Here is a 17,841-nt window from a genome sequence, read left to right as displayed (position 1 = left end):
CAGTTGTTTATGGGCCAGGATACGGAGTTAACGCGCACAGTGTTTATGGGGCAGGATACGGAGTTAACGCATGCACAGTGTTTATGGGCAGGATACGGAGGGTTAACACATGCACAGTGTTTATGGGCAGGATACGGAGTTAACACATGCACTGTGTTTATGGGGCAGGATACGGAGTTAACACATGCACAGTGTTTATGGGCAGGATACGGAGTTAACACATGCACAGTGTTTATGGGCAGGATACGGAGTTAACGCATGCACAGTGTTTATGGGCAGGATACGGAGTTAACACATGCACAGTGTTTATGGGCAGGATACGGAGTTAACCACATGCACAGTGTTTATGGGCAGGATACGGAGTTAACGCATGCACAGTGTTTATGGGCAGGATACGGAGTTAACACATGCACAGTGTTTATGGGCAGGATACGGAGTTAACACACGCACAGTGTTTATGTGCAGGATACGGAGTTAACGCACGCACAGTGTTTATGGGCAGGATACGGAGTTAACACACGCACAGTGTTTATGGGCAGGATACGGAGTTAACAGCACGCACAGTGTTTATGGGCAGGATACGGAGTTAACACACGCACAGTGTTTATGGGCAGGATACGGAGTTAACTCACGCACAGTGTTTATGGGCAGGATACGGAGTTAACACACGCACAGTGTTTATGGGCAGGATACGGAGTTAACACACGCACAGTGTTTATGGGCAGGATACGGAGTTAACACACGCACAGTGTTTATGGGCAGGATACGGAGTTAACACACGCACAGTGTTTATGGGCAGGATACGGAGTTAACACTTCGCACAGTGTTTATGGGCAGGATACGGAGTTAACACACGCACAGTGTTTATGGGCAGGATACGGAGTTAACACACGCACAGTGTTTATGGGCAGGATACGGAGTTAACACACGCACAGTGTTTATGGGCAGGATACGGAGTTAACACACTGCACAGTGTTTATGGCAGGATACGGAGTTAACACACGCACAGTGTTTATGGGCAGGATACGGAGTTAACACATGCAGTGTTTATGGGCAGGATACGGAGTTAACACATGCACAGTGTTTATGGGCAGGATACGGAGTTAACACATGCACAGTGTTTATGGGCAGGATACGGAGTTAACCATGCACAGTGTTTATGGGCAGGATACGGAGTTAACGCATGCACAGTGTTTATGGGCAGGATACGGAGTTAACGCATGCACAGTGTTTATGGCAGGATACGGAGTTAACACATGCACAGTGTTTATGGGCAGGATACGGAGTTAACACATGCACAGTGTTTATGGGCAGGATACGGAGTTAACACATGCACAGTGTTTATGGGCAGGATACGGAGTTAACACATGCACAGTGTTTATGGGCAGGATACGGAGTTAACACATGCACAGTGTTTATGGCAGGATACGGAGTTAACACATGCACAGTGTTTATGGGCAGGATACGGAGTTAACGCATGCACAGTGTTTATGGGCAGGATACGGAGTTAACACACGCACAGTGTTTATGGGCAGGATACGGAGTTAACACAGCCACAGTGTTTATGGGCAGGATACGGAGTTAACACATGCACAGTGTTTATGGGCAGGATACGGAGTTAACACATGCACAGTGTTGATGGGCAGGATACGGAGGTTAACACATGCACAGTGTTGATGGGCAGGATACGGAGTTTAACACATGCACAGTGTTTATGGGCAGGATACGGAGTTAACACATGCACAGTGTTTATGGGCAGGATACGAGTTAACGCATGCACAGTGTTGATGGGCAGGATACGGAGTTAACGCATGCACAGTGTTTATGGGCAGGATACGGAGGTTAACACATGCACAGTGTTTATGGGCAGGATACGGAGTTAACACATGCACAGTGTTTATGGGCAGGATACGGAGTTAACGCACGCACAGTGTTTATGGGCAGGATACGGAGTTAACGCACGCACAGTGTTTATGGGCAGGATACGGAGTTAACACACGCACAGTGTTTATGGGCAGGATACGGAGTTAACACATGCACAGTGTTTATGGGCAGGATACGGAGTTAACACATGCACAGTGTTTATGGGCAGGATACGGAGTTAACACACGCACAGTGTTTATGGGCAGGATACGGAGTTAACACACGCACAGTGTTTATGGGCAGGATACGGAGTTAACACACGCACAGTGTTTATGGGCAGGATACGGAGTTAACACACGCACAGTGTTTATGGGCAGGATACGGAGTTAACACATGCACAGTGTTTATGGGCAGGATACGGAGTTAACACATGCACAGTGTTTATGGGCAGGATACGGAGTTAACACATGCACAGTGTTGATGGGCAGGATACGGAGTTAACACATGCACAGTGTTGATGGGCAGGATACGGAGTTAACACATGCACAGTGTTGATGGGCAGGATACGGAGTTAACACATGCACAGTGTTTATGGGCAGGATACGGAGTTAACACATGCACAGTGTTTATGGGCAGGATACGGAGTTAACGCATGCACAGTGTTGATGGGCAGGATACGGAGTTAACGCATGCACAGTGTTTATGGGCAGGATACGGAGTTAACACATGCACAGTGTTTATGGGCAGGATACGGAGTTAACACATGCACAGTGTTTATGGGCAGGATACGGAGTTAACGCACGCACAGTGTTTATGGGCAGGATACGGAGTTAACGCACGCACAGTGTTTATGGGCAGGATACGGAGTTAACACACGCACAGTGTTTATGGGCAGGATACGGAGTTAACACATGCACAGTGTTTATGGGCAGGATACGGAGTTAACACATGCACAGTGTTTATGGGCAGGATACGGAGTTAACACACGCACAGTGTTTATGGGCAGGATACGGAGTTAACACACGCACAGTGTTTATGGGCAGGATACGAGTTAACACACGCACAGTGTTTATGGGCAGGATACGGAGTTAACACACGCACAGTGTTTATGGGCAGGATACGGAGTTAACACATGCACAGTGTTTATGGGCAGGATACGGAGTTAACACATGCACAGTGTTTATGGGCAGGATACGGAGTTAACACACGCACAGTGTTTATGGGCAGGATACGGAGTTAACACATGCACAGTGTTTATGGGCAGGATACGGAGTTAACACACGCACAGTGTTTATGGGCAGGATACGGAGTTAACACATGCACAGTGTTTATGGGCAGGATACGGAGTTAACACATGCACAGTGTTTATGGGCAGGATACGGAGTTAACACATGCACAGTGTTTATGGGCAGGATACGGAGTTAACGCATGCACAGTGTTTATGGGCAGGATACGGAGTTAACGCATGCACAGTGTTTATGGGCAGGATACGGAGTTAACGCATGCACAGTGTTTATGGGCAGGATACGGAGTTAACACATGCACAGTGTTTATGGGCAGGATACGGAGTTAACACATGCACAGTGTTTATGGGCAGGATACGGAGTTAACACATGCACAGTGTTTATGGGCAGGATACGGAGTTAACACATGCACAGTGTTTATGGGCAGGATACGGAGTTAACACATGCACAGTGTTTATGGGCAGGATACGGAGTTAACACATGCACAGTGTTTATGGGCAGGATACGGAGTTAACGCATGCACAGTGTTTATGGGCAGGATACGGAGTTAACACACGCACAGTGTTTATGGGCAGGATACGGAGTTAACACACGCACAGTGTTTATGGGCAGGATACGGAGTTAACACATGCACAGTGTTTATGGGCAGGATACGGAGTTAACACATGCACAGTGTTGATGGCAGGATACGGAGTTAACACATGCACAGTGTTGATGGGCAGGATACGGAGTTAACACATGCACAGTGTTTATGGGCAGGATACGGAGTTAACACATGCACAGTGTTTATGGGCAGGATACGGAGTTAACGCATGCACAGTGTTGATGGGCAGGATACGGAGTTAACGCATGCACAGTGTTTATGGGCAGGATACGGAGTTAACACATGCACAGTGTTTATGGGCAGGATACGGAGTTAACACATGCACAGTGTTTATGGGCAGGATACGGAGTTAACGCACGCACAGTGTTTATGGGCAGGATACGGAGTTAACGCACGCACAGTGTTTATGGGCAGGATACGGAGTTAACACACGCACAGTGTTTATGGGCAGGATACGGAGTTAACACATGCACAGTGTTTATGGGCAGGATACGGAGTTAACACATGCACAGTGTTTATGGGCAGGATACGGAGTTAACACACGCACAGTGTTTATGGGCAGGATACGGAGTTAACACACGCACAGTGTTTATGGGCAGGATACGGAGTTAACACACGCACAGTGTTTATGGGCAGGATACGGAGTTAACACATGCACAGTGTTTATGGGCAGGATACGGAGTTAACACATGCACAGTGTTTATGGGCAGGATACGGAGTTAACACATGCACAGTGTTTATGGGCAGGATACGGAGTTAACGCATGCACAGTGTTTATGGGCAGGATACGGAGTTAACGCATGCACAGTGTTTATGGGCAGGATACGGAGTTAACACATGCACAGTGTTTATGGGCAGGATACGGAGTTAACGCATGCACAGTGTTTATGGGCAGGATACGGAGTTAACGCATGCGCAGTGTTGATGGGCAGGATACGGAGTTAACACATGCACAGTGTTGATGGGCAGGATACGGAGTTAACACATGCACAGTGTTTATGGGCAGGATACGGAGTTAACACATGCACAGTGTTTATGGGCAGGATACGGAGTTAACACATGCACAGTGTTTATGGGCAGGATACGGAGTTAACACATGCACAGTGTTGATGGGCAGGATACGGAGTTAACACATGCACAGTGTTGATGGGCAGGATACGGAGTTAACACATGCACAGTGTTTATGGGCAGGATACGGAGTTAACACATGCACAGTGTTTATGGGCAGGATACGGAGTTAACACATGCACAGTGTTTATGGGCAGGATACGGAGTTAACGCATGCGCAGTGTTGATGGGCAGGATACGGAGTTAACACACGCACAGTGTTTATGGGCAGGATACGGAGTTAACACATGCGCAGTGTTGATGGGCGGGAAGGAAAAAGTGTTTACGGTTTTTCCTCTGTGCAGCAGTTGATTAAAAGTTGTGAATCAGAATAGACGCGTGTTTATTCACCCATATTTAACAACCACCACCATGCTTGACGGTGGGCGTGGTGTTCCTTGGATTCAAGGCCTCACCTTTTCTCCTCCAAACATACTGCTAGGTATTGTGACCAAACAGCTCCTTTTTTTTTTTTCATCTGACATCACATGGACAAAGATAAGACTTTCTGGAGGAAAGTTCTGTGGTCAGATGAAACAAAAATTGAGCTGTTTTGGCCACAATACCCAGCAATATGTTTGGAGGAGAAAAGGTTAGGCCTTCAATCCCAGGAAGACCATGCTAACCGTCAAGCGTAGTGGTGGTAATATTATACTCTGGGCCTGTTTTTCTGTAAATGGAACTGCTGCTTTACAGAGAGTAAATGGGACAATGAAAAAGAAGGATTACCTCCAAATTTTTCAGGACAACCTAAAATCATCAGCCAGGAGGTTGGGTCTTGGGCACAGTTGGGTGTTCCAACAGGACAATGACCCCAAACACACCTCAAAAGTGGTAAAGGAATGGCTAAATCGTGTTAGAATGAAGGTTTTAGAATGGCCTTCCCAAAGTCCTGACTTAAACGTGTGGACAATGCTGAAGAAAAAAGTCCATGTCAGAACTGCACCAATTTTGTCAAGAGGAATGGTCAAAAATTCAAGCAGAAGCTTGTGGGTGGCGACCAAAAGCACCTTATTGCAGTGAAACTTGCCAAGGGACATGCAACCAAATATTAACATTGCTGTATGTACACTTTTGACCCAGCACATTTGCTCACATGTACAGTAGACCCATAATAAATTCATAAAAGAAGCAAACTTCATAAATGTTTTTTTTTACCAACAAGTATGTGCTCCAATCACTACATCACAAACACATAAGGGTTGTAGAAATGATTGCAAACTGAAGTCAGCCATGACATGATGTTCTTTACAAGTGTATGTAAACTTTTGAGCACGACTGTACATGAAGACAGACACACTAAATGGATTGCGCTCTCTATTTTGCTCATTTCAGAGACTCTGGGCAGGAGTTAAGTAGATGAGGTTTGCACATGTTTTGAATACACACAAACCTTTAGTAGATCAGGCCCTTGATGTTCATGATCATTAGCACTCATCAAAAGTTGGCTGTGATACTTTCTATTGCGTGCGCTTACACCAGTATCAAGTTACTCCTGACGGAGGGAAGCTTTTATTTCCCTGCTAAACTTGTAACAGGTGTCTACATCACACCTTCAAACAGCAAGTTTGCAAGTTAACCCTTACAAAGATACCAACAATCCAGAATGTAACAGAAAGTCAATATTATATTGAATATAGCTGACATAAAAGGTGTATAACAAAGATGAATCAGTCATAAATGATCGTCTTTGTGGGGGTAAACTTACAAAGTGTGCTTTGTTTATTGTTCTGGTTTCCAAGAAAGAGAAGATGTTTTACTTACCAGCTGCATGGTATTGGGCTGAAATGAAAGAGAAAGCAGGTGAAATTCACATCTGATGAATGCCGGCAGAGACTTGTTGGCGTCTTCCTGAAAGAGGAAACATTTGTGTCCCTCACCTTGTCTGCTTGGGCGACGCTTGATGATGAAGATGATGATGATGGGGGCCGCCAGGAGGAGCACCACAGCGAGGACCGCCAGCGTGGCAGTGACGCTCACGTTGCCTGTTGGTATGGTATGATTGATTTGTTTGACAAGTCACATCAGGTGCTTCCATTGACACTATTCAACATGTGTCTTTCTCACCTTCATGGCTTGCGTTGCTCAGGATGCTTCTTCTCTCCAGCTTGGTGACCAGGTCCTCCTCCACGCCAGACAGCTGGAACACACATCCGTACTTGCCCTCCACCTCGGCCGTCACCTCCACTTTCAGCTCCACCGACAACTGAAGGTTCCGTCGTGGTTGGGGAGCAGCTCTCCGTGCTCCACGTCCTCGAAGATCTGCTCGCCGTCTTTCCTCCAAAACAAGTCGGCTCGGTCGGGGTAGAAACCTGTCGCCATGCAGGTGACCGGAGTGGATGGACTCTTCTGGAGGAGGAACACCTTTGGAAGCTCTGCCCAGGAAGTGACGTGGGAATGGAGGATGACAGGGAGAGAAGATGGAGGTAAAGATGTAACAAATGAAGGTAAGGATGGAACAAAAGGTAAAGGAGAAAATGAAGTTAAGATGGCAAAAAAAAAGGAGAGAATGGAGGTAAAGATGGAGAAAAAAAGGAAAAAATTAAGGTAAAAAGAAAGAGAAAAGGTGAGCATGAAGTTAAAGATGGAGAGAAAAGGAGAGAATGGAGGTAAAGATGGGGAGAACAAGAGATAAGGGAGGTACAGATGGAGCAAATGAAGGTAAAGAAGGAGAGGGAAGGAGAAAATTAAGGTGAAGAAGAAGAGAAAAGGAGAGAATGAAGGTAAAGATGAGGTGAAGAGGCAATAATGAAGTTAAAGATGGAGAGAAAAGAGAGAATAAAGGTATAAATGGAAAGAATGGAGGTAAAGACGGAGAGAAATTGAGAGAATGGACGTGGAAGGAGAGATAAGGCGAGAATGAAGTTAAAGATAAAGAGAAAATGAGAGAAAGCAGGTAAAGATGGAGAGAATTGTCATAAAAGATTGAGAGAAAGGTTGAGAATAAAAGTAAAAATGGAGAGACATTGAGAGAATGGGGTAAAGAAGGAGAGAGAAGGCGAGAATGAAGTAAAGATAAAGAGAAAAGGAGAGAAAGAAGGTAAAGATGAAGAGAATTGACATAAAGATTGAGAGAAAGGTTGAGAATAAAAGTAAAAATGGGGAGAAAAGCTGAGCTGCAACCTTATCGTGGTAGAGGAGTTTGCGTGTCCCAATGATCCTAGGAGCTATGTTGTCCGGGGGCATAAAGCCCCCTGGTAGGGTCTCCCAAGGCAAACAGGTTCTAGGTGAGGGATCAGACAAAGAGCAGCTCGAAGACCTTTATGAAGATGATAAACCATGGACCCAGATTTCCCTCGCCCGGACGCGGGTCACCGGGGCCCCCCTCTGGAGCCAGGCCCGGAGGTGAGGCACGATGGCGAGCGCCTGGTGGCCGGGCCTGTACCCATGGGGCCCGGCCGGGCACAGCCCGAAGAGGCAACGTGGGTCACCCCTCCAATGGGCTCACCACCCATAGCAGGGGCCATAAAGGTCGGGTGCATTGTGAGCTGGGCGACAGCCGAAGGCAGGGCACTTGGCGGTCCGATCCTCGGCTACAGAAGCTAGCTCTTGGGACGTGGAACGTCACCTCACTGGGGGGGAAGGAGCCTGAGCTAGTGCGCGAGGTAGAGAAGTTTCGGCTGGATATAGTCGGACTCACTTCGACGCACAGCAAGGGCTCTGGAACCACTTCTCTCGAGAGGGACTGGACCCTCTTCCACTCTGGCGTTGCCGGCAGTGAGAGGCGATGGGCTGGGGTGGCAATTCTTGTTTCACCCCGGCTCAAAGCCTGTACGTTGGAGTTCAACCCGGTGGACGAAAGGGTAGCCTCCCTCCGCCTTCGGGTGGGGGGACGGGTCCTGACTGTTGTTTGTGCTTATGCACCAAACAGCAGTTCAGAGTACCCAACCTTTTTGGGTACACTCGAGGGAGTACTGGAAAGTGCTCCCCCGGGTGATTCCCTTGTCCTACTGGGAGACTTCAACGCTCACGTTGGCAACGACAGTGAAACCTGGAGAGGCGTGATTGGGAAGAATGGCCGCCCGGATCCGAACCCGAGTGGTGTTTTGTTATTGGACTTTTGTGCTCGTCACAGTTTGTCCATAACAAACACCATGTTCAAACATAAGGGTGTCCATATGTGCACTTGGCACCAGGACACCCTAGGCCGCAGTTCCATGATCGACTTTGTAGTTGTGTCATCGGATTTGCGGCCTCATGTTTTGGACACTCGGGTGAAGAGAGGGGCGGAGCTTTCTACCGATCACCACCTGGTGGTGAGTTGGCTGCGATGGTGGGGGAGGATGCCGGACAGACCTGGGAGGCCCAAACGCATTGTGAGGGTCTGCTGGGAACGTCTGGCAGAGTCTCCTGTCAGACAAAGTTTCAATTCCCACCTCCGGAAGAACTTTGAACATGTCACGAGGGAGGTGCTGGACATTGAGTCCGAGTGGACCATGTTCCGCACCTCTATTGTCGAGGCGGCAGATCGGAGCTGTGGCCGCAAGGTAGTTGGTGCCTGTCGGGGCGGCAATCCTAAAACCCCTTGGTGGACACCAGCGGTGAGGGACGCCGTCAAGCTGAAGAAGGAGTCCTATCGGGTCCTTTTGGCTCATAGGACTCCGGAGGCAGTGGACAGGTACCGACAGGCCAAGCGGTGTGCAGCTTCAGCGGTCGCGGAGGCAAAAACTCGGACATGGGAAGAGTTCGGGGAAGCCATGGAAAACGACTTCCGGACGGCTTCGAAGCGATTCTGGACCACCGTCCGCCGCCTCAGGAAGGGGAAGCAGTGCACTATCAACACCGTGTATGGTGCGGATGGTGTTCTGCTGACCTCGACTGCGGATGTTGTGGATAGGTGGAAGGAATACTTCGAAGACCTCCTCAATCCCACCAACACGTCTTCCTATGAGGAAGCAGTGCCTGGGGAATCTGTGGTGGACTCTCTTATTTCTGGGGCTGAGGTCGCTGAGGTAGTTAAAAAGCTCCTCGGTGGCAAGGCCCCAGGGGTGGATGAGATCCGCCCGGAGTTCCTTAAGGCCCTGGATGCTGTGGGGCTGTCTTGGTTGACAAGACTTTGCAGCATCGCGTGGACATCGGGGGCGGTACCTCTGGATTGGCAGACCGGGGTGGTGGTTCCTCTCTTTAAGAAGGGGGACCGGAGGGTGTGTTCCAACTATCGTGGGATCACACTCCTCAGCCTTCCCGGTAAGGTTTATTCAGGTGTATTGGAGAGGAGGCTACGTCGGATAGTCGAACCTCGGATTCAGGAGGAACAGTGTGGTTTTCGTCCTGGTCGCAGAAACTGTGGACCAGCTCTATACTCTCGGCAGGGTTCTTGAGGGTGCATGGGAGTTTGCCCAACCAGTCTATATGTGCTTTGTGGACTTGGAGAAGGCATTCGACCGTGTCCCTCGGGAACTCCTGTGGGGAGTGCTCAGAGAGTAGGGGGTATCGGACTGTCTTATTGTGGCGGTCCGTTCCCTGTACGATCAGTGCCAGAGCTTGGTTCGCATTGCCGGCAGTAAGTCGAACACATTTCCAGTGAGGGTTGGACTCCGCCAAGGCTGTCCTTTGTCACCGATTCTGTTCATAACTTTTATGGACAGAATTTCTAGGCGCAGTCAAGGCGTTGAGGGGTTCCGGTTTGGTAACCGCAGGATTAGGTCTCTGCTTTTTGCAGATGATGTGGTCCTGATGGCTTCATCTGACCGGGATCTTCAGCTCTCGCTGGATCGGTTCGCAGCCGAGTGTGAAGCGACCGGAATGAGAATCAGCACCTCCAAGTCCGAGTCCATGGTTCTCGCCCGGAAAAGGGTGGAGTGCCATCTCCGGGTTGGGGGGGAGACCCTGCCCCAAGTGGAGGAGTTCAAGTATCTAGGAGTCTTGTTCACGAGTGAGGGAAGAGTTGATCGTGAGATCGACAGGCGGATCGGTGCGGCGTCTTCAGTAATGCGGACGTTGTACCGGTCCGTTGTGGTGAAGAAGGAGCTGAGCCGGAAGGCAAAGCTCTCAATTTACCGGTCGATCTACGTTCCCATCCTCACCTATGGTCATGAGCTTTGGGTCATGACCGAAAGGATAAGATCACGGGTACAAGCGGCCGAAATGAGTTTCCTCCGCCGTGTGGCGGGGCTCTCCCTTAGAGATAGGGTGAGAAGCTCTGCCATCCGGGAAGAACTCAAAGTAAAGCCGCTGCTCCTCCACATGGAGAGGAGCCAGATGAGGTGGTTCGGGCATCTGGTCAGGATGCCACCCGAACGCCTCCCTAGGGAGGTGTTTAGGGCACGTCCAACCGGTAGGAGGCCACGGGGAAGACCCAGGACACGTTGGGAAGACTATGTCTCCCGGCTGGCCTGGGAACGCCTCGGGATCCCCCGGGAAGAGCTAGACGAAGTGGCTGGGGAGAGGGAAGTCTGGGTTTCCCTGCTTAGGCTGTTGCCCCCGCGACCCGACCTCGGATAAGCGGAAGATGATGGATGGATGGATGGATGGGGAGAAAAGGAGGAAAATAGATAGAAAGGGAGAGAAATAAGGTAAAAATGGAGACACAATGGGAGAAAGAAGATAAAGATGGAAAAAAATGAGAGAATGAATGTAAAGAAGGAGAGAGAAGGAGAAAATGGAAGTAAAGATGGAGAGAAAAGGAGGGAATGGAGGTCAAGATGGAGAGAATTGACAAAGATTGAGAGAAAAGTTGAGAATAAAAGTAAAAATGGGGAGAAAAGGAGGAAGATGGAAAGAAAAAGAGAGAACGAAGGTCAAACCCGATAGAAAATGAGAGAGAGAAGGTAAAGATGGAGACAAAAGGGGAGAATGAAGGTAAAGATGGAAACAAAATGAGAGAATGAAGATAAAGAAGGAGAGGAGGAGAAATGGATGTAAAGATGGAGAAAAATGGAGAGAAAAAAGGTAAAGATGGGGAGAATAGGAGTGAATAAAGGTAAAGATGGATAGAAAAGGAGAGATTGGAGGTAAATATGGAGAGAAATGGAGAGCATGAAGGGAAAGATGGAAGAAAAGGACAGAAAGTGAGAATGAAGGTCAAAATGGAGAGAATGGACATAAAGATGGCGAGAAAAGGAAAGAATGCAGGTAAAGATGGAGAGAAAAGGAGAGAATGACGGTAAAAGATGGAGAGAAAAAGAGAATGACGGTAAGGATGGAGCGAATAAAGGCAAAGAAGGAGAAAATGAAGGTAAAGATGGAGAGAAAAGAAGAGAAAGATTCAGAAAAAATGAGAAATGGAGGTAAAGATGCAGAAAAAAGGAGAAAATGGAGGTAAAGATGGAGAAAAAGGGAGAGAATGAAGGTAAAGATGGAGGGAATGAAGGTAAAGAAAGACGGAATGGAGGTCAAGATGGAGAGAAAAGGAGGTGAAGAGAAAAGAGTATGGAGAGAGAGAGAGAGTGTAATGTGAGTAATGTTCCTATAGGGGGAGTGCTAACATGTGAGAAGGTGAAAGTACAAGGTGTGCTTCTACCTGTTCTCATTAGGACCTTCTTCCCATACTCCACATACTTCTTCAAGTAAGTAGGACATAGCTCAGTGTAATAATACTTCTGGTAGTCTAGTTCATGTGTGTCCTGGTCCCACTTGAGTTTGGTGGGGAAAGCTTGTTGTTTTGCTGCAGTCCATGTCCATGTCTTCATGTCCAACGATATGAAATCTTCTCCATCATAACTGTACTGCTTCCAACCTTTAACTTCATCAGTCTCATCATTCCATTCACATCCTGTCATCTCCTGGTAAGTGTGAACACCTGAGAGACACAAAGTGTTGTAAAGCAGAGTGAAACTAACACACAACATGTCTTGGTTGCAGCTTATTATGGGATGGACAGAGACAAGGTAATGTGTGTTTTTAATACACTACCAAAATATCAAATATATTAGAATAGTAGAAAGTTCAACATAAACAAACCTCCAGTTTGGTTGAAACGCTTCTTAAGTCTTTCAATGTTGACTTTGGAGACATGTTCACTAACAAGATTCTTCTCTGTTTCTATTTTCCAGTAGTTTGGATTCTCTGCTGTGATTTTGTTCATCCAGTCCTGTTTGGATTCTGCTTTCCTGGTGTTGCTGTCATAGTAACTCACCTCAACTTCATCAACATAACCAACCTCCACATACTCTGGGAAGTTTGGAACTTGAGAGCATGCGGTGGTGAAATACTGCAGCGTGTGAATCACTGAAAGACAAAACAACATTTGATTCTTGACTTTCATGTTGAACAATTCCTATTTGAAATGATGCTGTCTTCATTTCAACTTCAAACACGGCTGCTTCTCCCAGTAAACAATCACTTCCTGTTCCAGGAGACAATAACAGCGTTTGTCTTTGATGTCATGCATCTCACATTTCTACCTCACTTTAAGACCACACACATGAAGAACTGCACTTATTTCAAGTGTCAAATAAATAGATGACATTATTGCCGGCAGAAAAGTGAAAGTTGTTTTTCCAGGTGAGGGGAAGTTCCAACTAGTGATGTCACTGCCAAAGCATGGAAATATAGCACCGCCTTATGGAATGTTGGCAATGGAATACAACAACAATATTATAATACTCTTCTTTTACATATTAGGACTATTACCAGTAAAAAAAGCATTTAAGAATCATATTGAGTCACTTTTTAGACTTAAGAGTTCATATTTCATGTTTTTTTCTTCTCTTTTATTGTAATTAGACGTGTGTACTTTTATTTTGTATTTTTATTTTTCCTTTCTTTTATTTGTAAATAAATGTGTGCATTATTTTACTTTGAACTTTTGAAAAGAGGATCCCCATTTGCAGTTTGTGCGTCGGCTAATGGGGATCCTCAATAAACAAACAATAAACAATAATCCATCCATCCATTTCCTACCGCTTGTCCCTTTGGGGTCAATTATATCCATTGTTTCACAATAATTCCCACCAATAAAGTGATTTTTGTGTACATTAAATACTTCTGATCTAGATCTCATTTTATAACTGATACTACTGTTTGTTTCCTGGATTAATTATTGTTATTTTCCTATTTAAAAGTGAAACCGACGTTTGCGGAAATGCTAAAGTAAAAAGTTGGATGTATGTTGCTGTTAAAGTGAGACAACTTGAACAAGTTTGACTCGTTCAAAGTTTGAGCAACAAAAGAAGATGCAAACTATTGACTGATGAGAAGAGAAGAGCGTCAATAATAATGAGAAGAAATAAGAGAGTATTTTGTATGGAGTGAGCATGTAGGAATGAGGTGTATAAAGTTGTAAAGAAAGTGGACTTACCAGGCGTCACGCTGTGTGTTTGTACAACTAGGAGGAAGAAGCAAAGCAAGTTCATCATTAAATGTCACAAAAGTGCGGAAGTCCAGAAAAAACCAAAGTTTCTAGTTTTAATCCTCAGAGAAAAGCAAGGCGACGACAACTTGCTTGACGAGTAAACATGAAATGGACGCCAAGGCGGAAACCAGCTTTTATATCAAATCTCCCCTGAGCCAATGAGAATTGTACACGTCATTGTCACCAGGTAAGCTGGTTTGCTTTGCGCACACATTTGCTAACGGCTGATTTCGGGGAAATCACGTGACTTGAAATCACTTCCTGGAGGAGGATAGAAATATTTGACAGCAAGGCAGTTCCTCCACTGCAGCTAACACATGAATATTAACTCCATAAAAGTCATGTCATCATCACAAGAATAAAAGTGTCGGAGGTGATGTCATGTTTTTTGAAGCAGCTTTATTATAATACACACACTAACTTTATAGGAACAATACACAACAACTAGATGAACATTTTACATAAGTGATATTGTAGCGTCTAAGTCAGGGGTCACCAACCTTTTTGAAACCAAGAGCTACTTCTTGGGTACTGATTAATGCGAAGGGCTACCAGTTTGATACACACTTAAACAAATTGCCAGAAATAGCCAATCTGCTCAATTTACCTTTAATAAATCTATATATATATGTATATATATATAAATATATATATATATATATATATATATATATATATATATATATATATATATAAAAATGGGTATTTCTGTCTGTCATTCCGTCATACATTTTTTTTCCTTTTACGGAAGGTTTTTTGTAGAGAATAAATGATGAAAAAAAAACGCTTACTTAAACAGTTTAAAAGAGGAGAAAACGGGGGAAAAAAAGAAAATTAAATTTTGAAACAGTTTATCTTCAATTTCGACTCTTTAAAATTCAAAATCCAATGGAAAAAAAGAAGAGAAAAACTGACTACTTCGAATCATTTTGAAAAAATTAAAAAAAGAAATTATGGAACATGATTAGTATTTTTTCCTGATTAAGATTAATTTTAGAGTTTTGATGACATGTTTTAAATAGGTTAAAATCCAATCTGCACTTTGTTAGAATATATAACAAATTGGACCAAGCTATATTTCTCCATCCATCCATCCATCATCTTCCGCTTATCCGAGGTCGGGTCGCGGGGGCAGCAGCCTAAGCAGGGAAGCCCAGACTTCCCTATCTCCAGCCACTTCGTCTAGCTCTTCCCGGGGGATCCCGAGGCGTTCCCAGGCCAGCCAGGAGACATAGTCTTCCCAACGTGTCCTGGGTCTTCCCCGTGGCCTCCTACCAGCTGGACGTGCCCTAAACACATCCCTAGGGAGGCGTTCGGGTGGCATCCTGACCAGATGCCCGAACCACCTCATCTGGCTCCTCTCGATGTGGAGGAGCAGCGGCTTTACGTTGAGCTCCTCCCGGATGGCAGAGCTTCTCACCCTATCTCTAAGGGAGAGCCCCGCCACCCGGCGGAGGAAACTCATTTCGGCCGCTTGTACCCGTGATCTTATCCTTTCGGTCATGACCCAAAGCTCATGACCATAGGTGAGGATGGGAACGTAGATCGACCGGTAAATTGAGAGCTTTGCCTTCCGGCTCAGCTCCTTCTTCACCACAACGGATCGATACAACGTCCGCATTACTGAAGACGCCGCACCGATCCGCCTGTCGATCTCACAATCCACTCTTCCCCCACTCGTGAACAAGACTCCTAGGTACTTGAACTCCTCCACTTGGGGCAGGGTCTCCTCCCCAACCCGGAGATGGCACTCCACCCTTTTTCGGGCGAGAACCATGGACTCGGACTTGGAGGTGCTGATTCTCATTCCGGTCGCTTCACACTCGGCTGCGAACCGATCCAGTGAGAGCTGAAGATCCCGGCCAGATGAAGCCATCAGGACTACATCATCTGCAAAAAGCAGAGACCTAATCCCGTGGCCACCAAACCGGAACCCCTCAACGCCTTGGCTGCGCCTAGAAATTCTGTCCATAAAAGTTATGAACAGAATCGGTGACAAAGGACAGCCTTGGCGGAGTCCAACCTTCACTGGAAACGTGTCCGACTTACTGCCGGCAATGCGGACCAAGCTCTGACACTGATCGTACAGGGAGCGGACTGCCACAATAAGACATTCCGATACCCCATACTCTCTGAGCACTCCCCACAGGACTTCCCGAGGGACACGGTCGAATGCCTTCTCCAAGTCCACAAAGCACATGTAGACTGGTTGGGCAAACTCCCATGCACCCTCAAGAACCCTGCCGAGAGTATAGAGCTGGTCCACAGTTCCACGACCAGGACGAAAACCACACTGTTCCTCCTGAATCCGAGGTTCGACTATCCGGCGTAGCCTCCTCTCCAGTACACCTGAATAAACCTTACCGGGAAGGCTGAGGAGTGTGATCCCACGATAGTTGGAACACACCCTCCGGTCCCCCTTCTTAAAGAGAGGGACCACCACCCCGGTCTGCCAATCCAGAGGTACCGCCCCCGATGTCCACGCGATGCTGCAGAGTCTTGTCAACCAAGACAGCCCCACAGCATCCAGAGCCTTAAGGAACTCCGGGCGGATCTCATCCACCTCCGGGGCCTTGCCGCCGAGGAGCTTTTTAACTACCTCAGCGACCTCAGCCCCAGAAATAGGAGAGTCCACTACAGATTCCCCAGGCACCGCTTCCTCAAAGAAAGACGTGTTGGTGGGATTGAGGAGGTCTTCGAAGTATTCCCTCCACCGATCCACAACATCCGCAGTCGAAGTCAGCAGAACACCATCCGCACCATACACGGTGTTGATAGTGCACTGCTTCCCCTTCCTGAGGCGCCGTATGGTGGTCCAGAATCGCTTCGAAGCCGTCCGGAAGTCGTTTTCCATGGCTTCCCCGAACTCTTCCCATGTCCGAGTTTTTGCCTCCGCGACCGCTAAAGCTGCACACCGCTTGGCCCGTCGGTACCCGTCCACTGCCTCCGGAGTCCTATGAGCCAAAAGAACCCGATAGGTCTCCTTCTTCAACTTGACGGCATCCCTCACTGCTGGTGTCCACCAACGGGTTCTGGGATTACCGCCACGACAGGCACCAACAACCTTGCGGCCACAGCTCCAATCAGCCGCCTCGACAATAGAGGTGCGGAACATGGTCCCCTCAGACTCAATGTCCAGCACCTCCCTCGTGACATGTTCAAAGTTCTCCCGGAGGTGTGAATTGAAACTCTCTCTGACAGGAGACTCTGCCAGACGTTCCCAGCAGACCCTCACAATGCGTTTGGGCCTCCCAGGTCTGTCCGGCATCCTCCCCCACCATCGCAGCCAACTCACCACCAGGTGGTGATCGGTAGAAAGCTCCGCCCCTCTCTTCACCCGAGTGTCCAAAACATGAGGCCGCAAATCCGATGACACAACTACAAAGTCGATCATGGAACTGCGGCCTAGGGTGTCCTGGTGCCAAGTGCACATATGGACACCCTTATGTTTGAACATGGTGTTTGTTATGGACAAACTGTGACGAGCACAAAAGTCCAATAACAAAACACCACTCGGGTTTAGATCCGGGCGACCATTCTTCCCAATCACGCCTCTCCAGGTTTCACTGTCGTTGCCAACATGAGCGTTGAAGTCCCCCAGTAGGACAAGGGAATCACCCGGAGGAGCACTTTCCAGTACTCCCTCGAGTGTACCCAAAAAGGGTGGGTATTCTGAACTGCTGTTTGGTGCGTAAGCACAAACAACAGTCAGGACCCGTCCCCCCACC

At 47.3% G+C, this 17,841-nt stretch overlaps 1 pseudogene; it reads right to left on the bottom strand.

The window, feature by feature from the left end:
• Positions 1 to 6,308: 6,308 nt before the first annotated feature.
• Positions 6,309 to 14,240, bottom strand: LOC133547942 (major histocompatibility complex class I-related gene protein-like; annotated as a pseudogene).
• Between the last annotated feature and the right edge of the window lie 3,601 nt (positions 14,241 to 17,841).

Source organism: Nerophis ophidion, unplaced genomic scaffold, assembly GCF_033978795.1.
Source record: "Nerophis ophidion isolate RoL-2023_Sa unplaced genomic scaffold, RoL_Noph_v1.0 HiC_scaffold_285, whole genome shotgun sequence".
Taxonomy (NCBI): domain Eukaryota; kingdom Metazoa; phylum Chordata; class Actinopteri; order Syngnathiformes; family Syngnathidae; genus Nerophis; species Nerophis ophidion.
This window is presented reverse-complemented; position numbering and strand designations above follow the sequence as displayed.